The sequence below is a fragment of the Notothenia rossii genome (genome assembly GCF_949606895.1).
Source record: "Notothenia rossii genome assembly, chromosome: 2".
In the NCBI taxonomy this organism is placed as follows: Eukaryota; Metazoa; Chordata; class Actinopteri; order Perciformes; family Nototheniidae; genus Notothenia; species Notothenia rossii.
The window spans coordinates 7173091-7185271 of NC_136904.1; the positions used below are offsets into that span (position 1 = coordinate 7173091).

The window sequence follows — 12181 nt, forward strand, 5'->3', positions numbered from 1 at the left end:
GTGAACTTAAAAGCATCACAATTATATAGAATTCTTTAAATCATTAAATCACCAAAACATGTATCACTTACACTACAGACAACAGAGCATTACGTATTCTCAAATGCATTAGATATCAACCTTTTAATGCTTTTAAACCATACTGATGAACCAACTCAATAAACACACACTATTGTATCATGAAGCAAAGTGTGCAGCCCAGTGGACGTTTTTAAAAGTCCCGAGTGCTAGGTGTAATGCTCTTTATCCAACGTTAGAGGGCGAGAAAAGCTAAGTATCTAGCCATAACTTAAATATTCCTTTTAAGGCTCTGTCCACAGTCTGAATAAAGGAAGGTATTATCAGGGTGGTGAATCAAAAAGAACAGGAACAACAATTTTGACCAAAGACGTACAACGAACAAATCTGAATGGATTCATTAAACAATTTTATTTCAAAAACAAGGCAGCTGATGCATTTCAGAGGAAAGTTCAATACATGAAGGAGTAGAAGTGACAAGCAAACTCCAGACATTTCCAATACATCATCCTACATTACCGACATATATAAAAACTGGTTTGATAACCAGTTCATCTTTGAATGATATTCTTTTATGCAAGAATAGAAGACAATGCAGGGTTTTTTAGCCTCTGTGGGAGGCAGGATTGTCCTGATTGTTTTCTGATATCTATCATAATAAAGTGAATATATTTGTAGTTTGGCCTTTAACGAACTGAGATGGACTTTTTTCACTATGTTCTATAGTTTCTAAACCAATCGATTAGTCGGCTCCAGGAAATATTCAGTTGATTAATCAAAATGAAATACATTTTATTTTCAACTCTGGGGAAAGGATAATATATTTAATTTCATCACAGCAACATTTTTACCTTTGATACTTATGTAGCTTACTTATATGATATATGTTCACAGTATATGTAATTGTATTTATACACAGGTTAACATTGTACAGTATATATATGAAACACTTTCCTAATTGGATGACTAAAAATGCAAAGATTTAAGATTTACATTTTAAAATCCCACCATTTGTACCTGTGGTTCTACCGTACACTTGGAGTTATATATGCTGTCTGTCTATACTGTATTATACTGTATTTTTGTACCTGATATATAGTGTATTTAATTTCTATAATACTGTCCATAGTGTAAATACTGTCAGATGTATATATTTACATTATACCATTATGCTTGTTTTGCACTTCTGGTCCTCTTATCTTAGTACTAAGACAATGACAAAGTTGAATCTAAATGTGTGTAAATAGTTTTGGTTTTATTGTGAAGGTCTCACCGGAAGTGCTTGTTTTTATCGACGTATCCTTAACTTTTTTCAAATGTGCATAGCTGAACATGCACAAATATACAATTTAAAATAATTTCTACCGGTGATTTTTAGTGTAAACGTTGATTTATATTTTGTATTTTGGTTTTATTATGAAGGTCTCACCGGAAGTGAGTGTCTGTATTACCGCATATTAACGGCGGTCACACAGACAGGGGATTCGCTGTCAGGAGGGTGGATGCCTAGAGATGGTGAGCGATGTGGTCATTAACTTAACGAGTACTAACATATTTTAATGTTTTTCTGAAGCTGCTTGGTTCCATCTGGTGTCACGGTAGTGCTGAATATTGTTGGCTTTTAACGGAGCACCACTGGCCCGTTAATATTTTCACCGGGCGCTTAAAATCGTGTCGCAGAGGGCTAGCTAGGTAGCTAACGTTAGCATCGCTTAGCTATGTGGCTAGCGCTAGTGTGTCCAATATCGGACGCACCTCAGTCGGAAATGCACATTTATATTTTTCTTCAGATTTTGAAATCTTAAAACCCCCCATTAACAGTCATGCACATGTTTTGTAGCGTAGGGTTACAAATGCATGTGACATTTTGGTGCATTCATAAACAGAAGTTTGCTATACAAACCCAATGGGATGTTTAATGCTAATAAAGCGCATCCGCCTATGCTAGCGGAGGAGGGGCGATTGGCGGTATCGGTTATTTCTGTTTTCCTTGCCACTGGTTTGTATCACTGGGCGATGCTTCAGGTTTGATGCCTGTCTTTTGACCACGGATAGCTTTGACAATGCAGGTAAGATACAGTTGTTATTAGGCTCTAATTTCAGAATTGGTTTGACTGCTTGTCCGATAATGGACTTGGGCGTTCTTGGTTGTGAGTTGCAGTCGGTATTTGTCAACCGAACATGAAAAATAGGTTAACGTGAGACGAACTGGCGACAAACGGTGTTTTTTTTGCAGCTTGCATAGCAGTGACATGCATGTCCGAGGTTTGCTGACAATATTAATAGCTTCCAGAGAAAGTGCTCTGGCGTGATGGCTAACGAGCGAGTGTCTGGTTCTGTGTAGCCGGAGGGCAAGTGTCAAAGTCGGGTATGCAGCGGAGCCAGGATACCCCGCTATCTACCGTGTGTTGTCCGCTTTTCTACATTTGCTGTGTTCATACACTGTTGCAGATGAAGCCTGTCCGGGGAAACTGCACATAGGGCGTTAAAAGGCCGTATTAATAGCTGCGACATAGTGTTCCCATGACTTGGGCCATGTCATCCCGGAGAGTTTCGATGAAACCGGCTAACTGCGCTTGCGGGGATTCTGTTACACCTTCCTGCTAAATAGTGATCGGGGTTTTAAAATAATCCCTTGGCAAGTACACAACTAACATACTAGTTACCTGCCTCCTTCAAAGTTGCAATATTAACTGTTTTGCATGTGCAATAGTATCCAACTTACCTAACAGTAACAATTACATAGGTTTTGTAATCTTATCTACAGAGGTGTAAACTAACTAAGTACATTCACTCAACTACTTTACTAAAGTACCATTTTGAGATACTTGTAATTTACTTGAGTATTTGAATTGTATGCTACTGAATACTACTACAATTCAGAGGTAAATAGTGTACTTGTACTCCACTACATGTATGTAATACCTTTATTTACTTTACAGATTTGGTTTAATGATGTGAAATATAATCAAGTGTTAAATCAGACTTTAGTTCCACCTGGAGTAAATTCACAAGCTACCCTGACTTGCCAAAGTCATTCAAACTAGCTGCACCTTTACCAGCTTTAATACATCAATAATTGTAATTAAATACATGATATATTATTCTGAATTGGGCCAATCTGCAGAATGAGTAATTTTGCTTTTGGCACTTGTATAAGTATTCTCTGATGCTGATACTTTGTACTATTACTTGAGTGACATTTTGATTGCAGGACTTTGACTTGTAACCAAGTATTCTACACTCAGTAAACACAGTTCTACATTTACATAAGTAAAAGCTCTGAGTACTTCTTCCACCTCTGCTTCTCTATTGGCATCTCACAGAAACAAGTGATCAGAAAGGGTTTTTAATGAATGTTTGGATCATGCTGCAGAATGTCTAGGAACTATTTATCTTATCTATTTCTAAAGAATCGTAATCTAAGAATGCAAAGCAGTCATTTACACAACCACAGTTGCGTTGTGTAGTTTCTACAATAAAGAGGTTTGTTATGTTGCCTCGCCTCACTTCATGACTGCAGGCAAGGGATCTGTGTTTTGACATCATGTGGAAAGTGTTTCCTGTTTTGATTACTTAGAACTAAAGTAGAAGTAACCATTTAGTTACCCCTATTGGATTTGATCATAAAGAACAAGGACATTACTCCTAATCACAGTCACAGATGTGTATCTTTTTTCTTCCTCGATGCATTAGATGTCTTTAAGCAGCCAGTCGGTTTACTGGCTTCCATTGTCATTAAATCATCCAATTTACTGAGGGATGCTTTTTATAAACAAAATTGGCAAATCACATTTCTCTAGGGGCTTAAATACTTTATTGTTTTCTAATATAATTGAAATGGTGACGTGTTGAGAAGAATGACAGGAAAGTCTAGGATATTCTTAACATTTAGATTAGTCAAAAGTTGTTTGTTTTTTCCAGTTATAAGATCGTATGGATGTATAAGTGGACCTGATGTAGTTCTGTCTGACATTAAAGGTCCCCTATGATACTGTTTTTCATATTATAGGTCTCAGATACAAAACATGTCTCTGATTGGCTCGAAACACCAAACGGATCATTGAAGCATTACCCATAATCCCCTCTGTTTCAGCCCTGTTTCAAAAGTGCTAATTCTCTGTCTGTTAGTTTAGATGAAAATAAGGAGCCCCTCCCCACGCCCCTCTGAGAGACATTTGGTTAAAAAGAACACAATGGTGCTCTAGTGCCCCTTTCACACCAACGCGGTTCCATGCCCGGTTCGGAGCTAGAGCCTGAAAAGCACAGTTTTCTTTCCTGTTCACAGCGCAGCGGAGCCGCCTCTAAGCTCCGAAAACCGGTGCCCAAAAAACCAAACCTTGGTTGCTGATTGGCTAATGGTTACACAAGCCAAAAAAATTGTTATGACATCATAAAGTGTCCAAAATCTGATCAGCTCATTTTCAGACAGGTTTTTAAAGAAATTGATCAGGACAAAAAGAGAGAGAATCTTTGTTCCTGAAACTTTCAGAGTCTCTTTCCACAGAGGGGACACAAGTTGATGTAGAAGAGACATGAAGAAGAGGGGACACATGTTGATGTAGAAGAGACATGAAGAAGAGGGGACACATGTTGATGAAGAGGGGACACATGTTGATGTAGAAGAGACATGAAGAAGAGGGGACACATGTTGATGTAGAAGAGACATGAAGAAGAGGGGACACATGTTGATGTAGAAGAGACATGAAGAAGAGGGGACACATGTTGATGTAGAAGAGACATGAAGAAGAGGGGACACATGTTGATGTAGAAGAGACATGAAGAAGAGGGGACACATGTTGATGTAGAAGAGACATGAAGAAGAGGGGACACATGTTGATGTAGAAGAGACATGAAGAAGAGGGGACACATGTTGATGTAGAAGAGACATGAAGAAGAGGGGGCACATGTTGATGTAGAAGAGACATGAAGAAGAGGGGACACATGTGGATGTAGAAGATACATGAAGAAGAGGGGACACATGTTTATGTAGAAAAGACATGAAGAAGAGGGGACACATGTTGATGTAGAAGAGACATGAAGAAGAGGGGACACATGTTTATGTAGAAAAGACATGAAGAAGAGGGGACACATGTTGATGTAGAAGAGACATGAAGAAGAGGATTTTGCACCATAGGGGACCTTTAACACACAAATAAAGAGTTACTTCAGACTTAGAAGGAGGCATTTGTGTTTAGGTCATTCCCTCTTTGTTGAGTTTTGCAGGCTCGTACAGCTTTCACTGAAACAACACTGAACCTACGTGTTGACATCTGCCACAGCTGTGTCACTATAGAAATACGTGCTTTGCTCTGCAGAATTCCTGTCTGTGTTTCTTTACAATGGCTAATTCACCCCAGAGCGCCTGAATGCATCACAGTACGTGCACTAAGGCTGCAGTTGTCTCACTTTTTGTTGTTGTGAACATGTGATGTAACCAGGAGGTCCTGAGTCTAACATTGACTCCGGATGCATGTGAGAGGAAGTCGACATACAGTCACAAGATTACTGTTTGCACTCGTCTCGGGTGGAGGACAGTCCTCTGCTTCACTGTTACTGTCCTGTCTCCATTCCCTTCAACAAAGAAGCTTTCTGATGTTTCTCTGGCTGCACGGTTTGCGATTAAATAGATTTACTGAGACGTTTCTGCTGGGGAAAGGGGTGAGTTAACCCGAGCTATAGTATTTGTAGATCATGGGAATTCTAACTTTTTCTGTATTTACTTTGTTATCTGAAATAGATTTGGATTCGTTAAGAGTTTTTTTTAAATCATTTCTCTCGGGCTACTTTATCTTTGAAGTTTGAGCTGTCCCTCTCAAGATAATATCAAAGGAACAACAGGTGTTACAAGAGGGAAGCTAAATGTTACCTGTGGTTTGTGGCTTAGACTAGGCAGCACCATACAGAGTGTGTGTATATATATATTTGTATAGCTTGGTTATACTAACTTTAGCCACATCAGGAATATCACAACACTTCGGTGACACAAACGTTCCTGGCACGGCTCAAACATATAGCTTCCCTTATGGCTCCCACAAGATTGCTGACATCCTCGTGGATTAATCTTCTTATTATAGACACATGCATTTCCTAACATTTGGTCTACCTATGCTGTAAATGTATTATCTCTTAGATTTACGCAAGGCATCTATTGCACGTCTGTCCGTCCTGGGAGAGGGACCCCTCCTCTGTTGCTCTCCCTGAGGTTTCTCACATGTTCCCCTTTAAACTGTGGGGTTTTCTCTGGAAGTGTTTCCTTGTACGATGTGAGGCTCTAAGGACAGAGGGTGTCGTGTTGTCATACTGATATTCTGTACAAACTGTGAAGTCCACTGAGACAAATGTAACATTTTTGATATTGGGCTATATAAATAAACATTGGTTGATTGAGCTTGATAGGAACTAAACTCAATTCAATCAAATGGTATTTTTGTTGTATAGATTTAGTCTTGTGTATCATCATAAGCCGCGTTCACACCGGACTACTTTTCCCACTTTAGTTCCGATATAGTTCCGAAATCACACCAAAAAGAGCCGGAACAAAAATTTGTTCATGAGAACCTTTTTACCCCCTTTTCCGTCCCTGCTAGAGAGCAGGGACTCTCATGCGGCTCTCTTGTGAGAAAAGAGCTATATTTCTGATTGGCTGGGCGGATTGCAAACCTCGCCCTGTAAAACTAAAAAAAAGTGTTGTGAAGCCACCATTTTATTATCCTCGCATTAGCATTATTAGCATTAGCCCAGCGCAGAAACGCAGAGAGACTAATTTATGGCAACACAAAATAAAACATGGGAGCGGTGGAGATGAGGAGGTGTCGGCGTTCTGGCGATTTACTCGGAAGGCTTCAGTAGAAGCTGCTGGGAGTCCCAGCAGCTTCTACTGAAGCCAGTCCCCAACTCCGGGGACTTCCGGTCGGGGATTTTGGGCGGCAGTATATACGCCTTGAAGTTGTTTGCGGCCTGCCAGTAAACCCAAAGCAGCAGAAGAAGAAGTGACGTCAGCGGCTTCATTTGCCTAATCCACCCCCAGGGATTTATTCCGGTGTAAACGCGATCTGTATTTAGTTCATCAGAACTAAAGAGTTCTCTTGAACCTTTGTGAGAAAAGTACTGCGGTGTGAAAGCGCCTATAGTGTTAATGCTGTCGCTGGATGCTTTTACTTTTAAATGGGTGTTTATTTGTGTAACTGAATCTTTGTGATATATTTTTTTACTGTGTAACAATTGGGAAACATTGGCTCGGAGAAGTGAACCTATTATTGTACTATAATCCCTGATAGCATCACTTTTTAGTAGAATATTTTTGTTATACAAAGAAGATATCAAGTCCCCATTATTAAGATACTAATGTTCTGTGAAAGCTATGACAACAATTTGTCCAACTATGATCTAAGAGACACAAATTGGTTTGTTTGCAGTTCCCTCTTTGTGTTAGATAATATCCACCCTCCAACACGTTTATCCGGCCCATGCATCAGAGAGTTGCAGGCTTGTTTGAGTTTGTATTGTGTGACCGGGTTTTCATTTGAATGCACAAAGCTAACAACACTATTTGCACTGTTGTGTGGCAGCAGCCTGATGTCTGCTTCAGGGGATGTGTCAGCTCTACATCTGCTGTTTATATATATATATATTATATATATACAATATATAAATGCTGCTTATTTTCTGTACTTGAACCGAATAGGCTGATTTCTTGGAAAAATGGTAGAAGTTATTTGAGGGAAGCAGCAGGGAGGTTTACAGATATCAGGGGTCTGGGAAATGTCCTCTTGTCTCCAGGGAAACCAGTATAGACTTAGTTTGTGGTCAGCTATTCGCCCCTCGGTCAAATATTCCCAGTGAGATGCACCAAAGCTCTAGCACTAGAGATGATCAAATAACACAAGAATCAAGGCTCTCGTGTAATGTGATATTTATCTTTATAAATCCCCGCAGGAAATATTTAGCTGGTGCTTTTCCACAAGGAGGTTGGAAGTCATGGTTCGGCTACTAAACAATGAAATGGTGGAGCTGATAGAGATTTGATATGTTGTTCAAGGGCACTAGGCTTCAACCAGGCTCTACTGTTTAAATAGCACGCTTCATTACTCAACCACGTTACTATATCCTGTTGTTATTACGCCTTTCAACAGATTCTACACATACTCTGCAGTAAAGGAGAACGTTCTTTCTCTTCTGTGCATTAGGTTGTTTCTGTTACTTCAACTTTGTGCACTGTTTGAGTCTTTTCTGGTTGTAAAACAGAAACAGTTTAATGTGACCAACCCTGACTTCCGTGGCACCTCCATATCCTGTCTCATTGTGCCTGGATGTGAACGTATACATTCGTAGTCTTGGTCATGGCTAAAAATACAGCACGCTGTGGCTGGCATGCTTCACAACCGGCAACCTCTGTATATAGCAGGCTCAATATAGGCTGAGGGAAGCATTTTCATCCCCACAGGTTGCCACCAGGCTTTCATGAATGGAGCCGACGTCAGAGCCTTTCATCAGGGCTCTCACTTGTTGATACCCACCGGTTGGGCGCACTAAACACACTCTATTGTACGCTATTCTGGAGAGGATATCTGAGCTAATTCTGTTTGCCACCAGCTGAACACAAAGGCATGTGTAAAGACTCTGATAGGGGACATTTATTTGCATTCACGTACCCACTTAGAAGTCAATTTTGGTCTCAATGCCTCTGGTGACACAAAAGTTGATTATTTGTGTAATCTATTTGTTAGGATGTTTGGAAGTTTAAACAAATAAGACATGAATGAAACGTGTGTTTGCATATGCGACACAGACCCGCAGGGCCGCAAGTTTGTCCTTTGTTAGAGTGGCGAGTCTGCTATTTTTATTGAAGCCATAAGCTCCTTACAATGTGTTATGACAGCACAGGTTAGCCTAATATTACCCAGCTCATATACTGTATCAGCCTCTCCTCTGAGTATTAGATACCAGGGAAATATGGAACAAGGTTGTTATATGATATATAGGGATAACGGGGCTAACAGCTACTTTAGCACATAACTGGCAAAAGCGATAATTTATACGTTATTTTAAACGGTTAATCCAATATCTCTGTGTAACTTTAAAATGATTACTGATGATCCGTCATTACAATTATAAATAATAAACGCAATAAATGGATTATAATGGTTTAGGAGGTGCGCACGCAGCGTCTCGTTTGAACTGAATAATGGTCCTTAGGGCTGTACCCGAATATCCGAATATTCATTCGTTGGAGTACTATTCGGGTTTCAATTTTGTTATTCGTTTTGTTTGTTTTTTCCCGTTTTTTTTCTTCCTATTGAAATCTCCAATATCAACGTAAGAGCTTGTTCGGGGGGTGCTAACACTTAACCATAAACGTTATTGTTTACTTTCTCCGTCTTTATATGTAGATATGACCTTTCTCCGTTAATCTCCGTCACGTTGTTTCCAAAGCAACAACAACTTCCTGTCAACATACCTCTCCTTCAAAATAAAAGCATATCCATAAATAGGAACCCAAGCCAAATTACACTTAAAACATATAGGCCTACAACTGCAACGAAAGTAACAAACACAATGCGATATCCTTTTCAATTTCAAAGAACACAAATTGGGTAAATATTTATAAAACAACAATACTGTAGAATAACAAAATGAATGCCATGAATACACCAAAATACACGTGTTGAAGCGGTTCACTGCTGATTACTACGCCACCCCCCGAAAGATACCGGTATCAATAAGCAACATCGGTATCGATAAAATCATAACGATACCCATCCCTACTCTTTAACCAACTCAAAATCTTTTGCGATATGTGTATTGATTTGTTTTACGACATTGCGATGACTATAAAAAAGATGTATATTTTGAGCGCTGAAGTTATGTTTTTCCTAACTTACTCAACAGTGGTTTTCTTAAAGAGAAGTTTCACTACTTCTTTAGAAAGTATAGAAACTAAAATCTAGCAGACTTGTCCCACAGGAAAGTATATCTGCACAGCACAGCAGAGTATCAAAATAAACATAATGTTAGCTCCAACACGTAAGAACAAATGGCGACCACAGCAGCATAAGTTGTGGGAAGAAAACCAAACATTACTCTCAAACCACCGAAACCTGCAGCTGCCGACAAAACACTTCCAGGAGAAACCCTACAGGGATGGCAGCAAATCTATTCCTGCAGTTAATATTAAACTCCAGCCAAGGCCTTTCTTTTTCTCTTCCTCTCACAAAGTCATGCAGCTGCACGTGTGAGACTTGTGTGCGCTGGTATGAGGAGACCACAATACTCTCCTTGTGTCCTGAGAGGAGCCTGGCTCAGCTCCTGTCACACAGTTGCTCACAGCACTTGTCCTGTCATTTGGGCTGACCTTCCCGACCCGTCTGCTGATTCTCATACGTTACTGTCGCCTATCTGCTCTCAGGAATGTCTTCAGTGACGCTATCCTATCAAAAAACATACTCCTTTTTATATATATTTAAATACACAACGAGGAGATACTTTGTTTGGTTTTCCTCACCTGCTTTTGTGCTCATTTGAACCCACGTCCAGAGGGTTCTAGGGAAATGCATTCCTTTGCTTCATTGGCAACAGATGTAGGGGGAGGATTTTTTTTTTTTAATTTCGAGCTGAACCTTGTCTAAAAACAGTGCGGTGTGGAGCGTCGGGCAGCTGTTTTGCCCATGGAGGCTGAAATAGACTTCATGAGAGAGCTAAAGTCGGGCCTGTGGCTGCAGCGTCACCGTGTTCCCCATCACAGCGGCAGATGGATAAGGAGCTGTCAGCAGGAGGAACAGCTGCCCCATCCACAGCTATTAAACTACCTTACTGTGATGTGGCACCCACACACACATATAGCTGCACATCCAAAAGTAACTGCTAATGAGCGGCAGTATCCCGAAGGTTACAGAAGTGGGTTTGTGACCACAGTCAAATCTGTGTGTGGAGACTCGTGAATTCAAAAAAGCTGGTGTGAAGGTGCCTTTGAGCAGTGGCAGTAGTAGAAGTGTGCAGATGTACTGGGCGCCATCCCAGGTGTAAATGTGTTTCTTATAATGAAGGCAAATGAGGCTGTCGTGGAGAATTTGTATGCAAGTACCAACATTTCACAGTTGTTTTTGGAGCTGCAACGGTAACTCGATCGACAATAATATGAGGAATTGATTCATATTTGTAATTGTTCATGCAAAAATGGCAGAAGCTACTGCTTTCAGCCTCTCAAATCTGGATATTCGAGAAGCTGGGGTAGCATTTTTCAATAGGTTCTGAACCTTTATAGACCAATCGACCTGGAAAATAGTCAGCAGAATAATCAATAATTGAATTGCAAGTTTCAGACCTAGTTATTACATAAGTAAAACACACAAAAAACCATTGTGTAGCTTTTTGTTGGATCTATAAGGCTACAACCACATGTCTTTTGATAGCTGCACTTGTTTACCCGGAGGTTTGCACAAACAGGTAAATGAAACTCTGAGCTGTGATTTTACTACAAACCCCCTACCCAATGGCATTCTTGGGTTGACGTTTTTTGTGACTGGCGACGGGCAGCTCGCTCCAGGAAACCCTAACCCCTTCCTGTTGAAGCCTAGCAGCTGACGTGTGGAAGTAGAGCTAACATTAGCCTCAGGCAGCCCCTGCTGGAGAAAGGACATTAAAGTGAGCTGGCACCACTCCAGTGCATCCGGAGGGACTCTCTCTCACATGTGTTTGTTTGGGTGCAACTCGAACACAAGTGTGCCCTGCAACAAGAGGCTGGCAGCCATTGGAGCTGCCCCGAGAAGACCTCATTAATATTAATGACGTGTCTGCTGCTCCTCCTGGGATAACCTCTGTTTACAGGATTGTATGGCCAGGAAGGAAATGTACACCACTCTCTAATAACGTTACGTAGATGAATTGTTTTGGCCTGGAACAAACGTGTAACAAAGAAAAGTAGCTCATTTTTTTTTTTTAGAAGGCTGGATGTACTGTGACTCACTTTATCGTTTCCTACTTTTGTTTTTCACTCTGAGAAAAGTGGGAACAAAAGGTTTTCACCCAAGAGAAGTCAAAATACACGGGACTAGTTGAAGCCACATGTTGTGCTTCATGCAAACTTTTGTTAGAGTAGGGCTTCACAATCAATACTCAAAACGCAGGAAGCACAATTGGTGTTAAGAGCTCAATATGTGTTTAA

The 12181-nt window shown here is 40.3% G+C and overlaps 1 protein-coding gene across 2 annotated transcripts in view; it reads left to right on the plus strand.

Moving 5' to 3' along the window:
• The first annotated feature begins 1402 nt into the window (after positions 1-1402).
• LOC307028691 (granule associated Rac and RHOG effector protein 1-like) overlaps positions 1403-12181 on the plus strand; it is a 58714-nt gene continuing 47935 nt past the window's right edge. The window contains exon 1 of one of the 2 annotated variants that reach the window (XM_079663932.1): positions 1403-1533. The gene's annotated coding sequence lies outside the window, so the exon portion shown is untranslated. Of the gene's footprint in view, positions 1534-1961; positions 2088-12181 lie in introns of those variants that run through there. The other variant, XM_079663933.1, reaches the window with a different exon arrangement.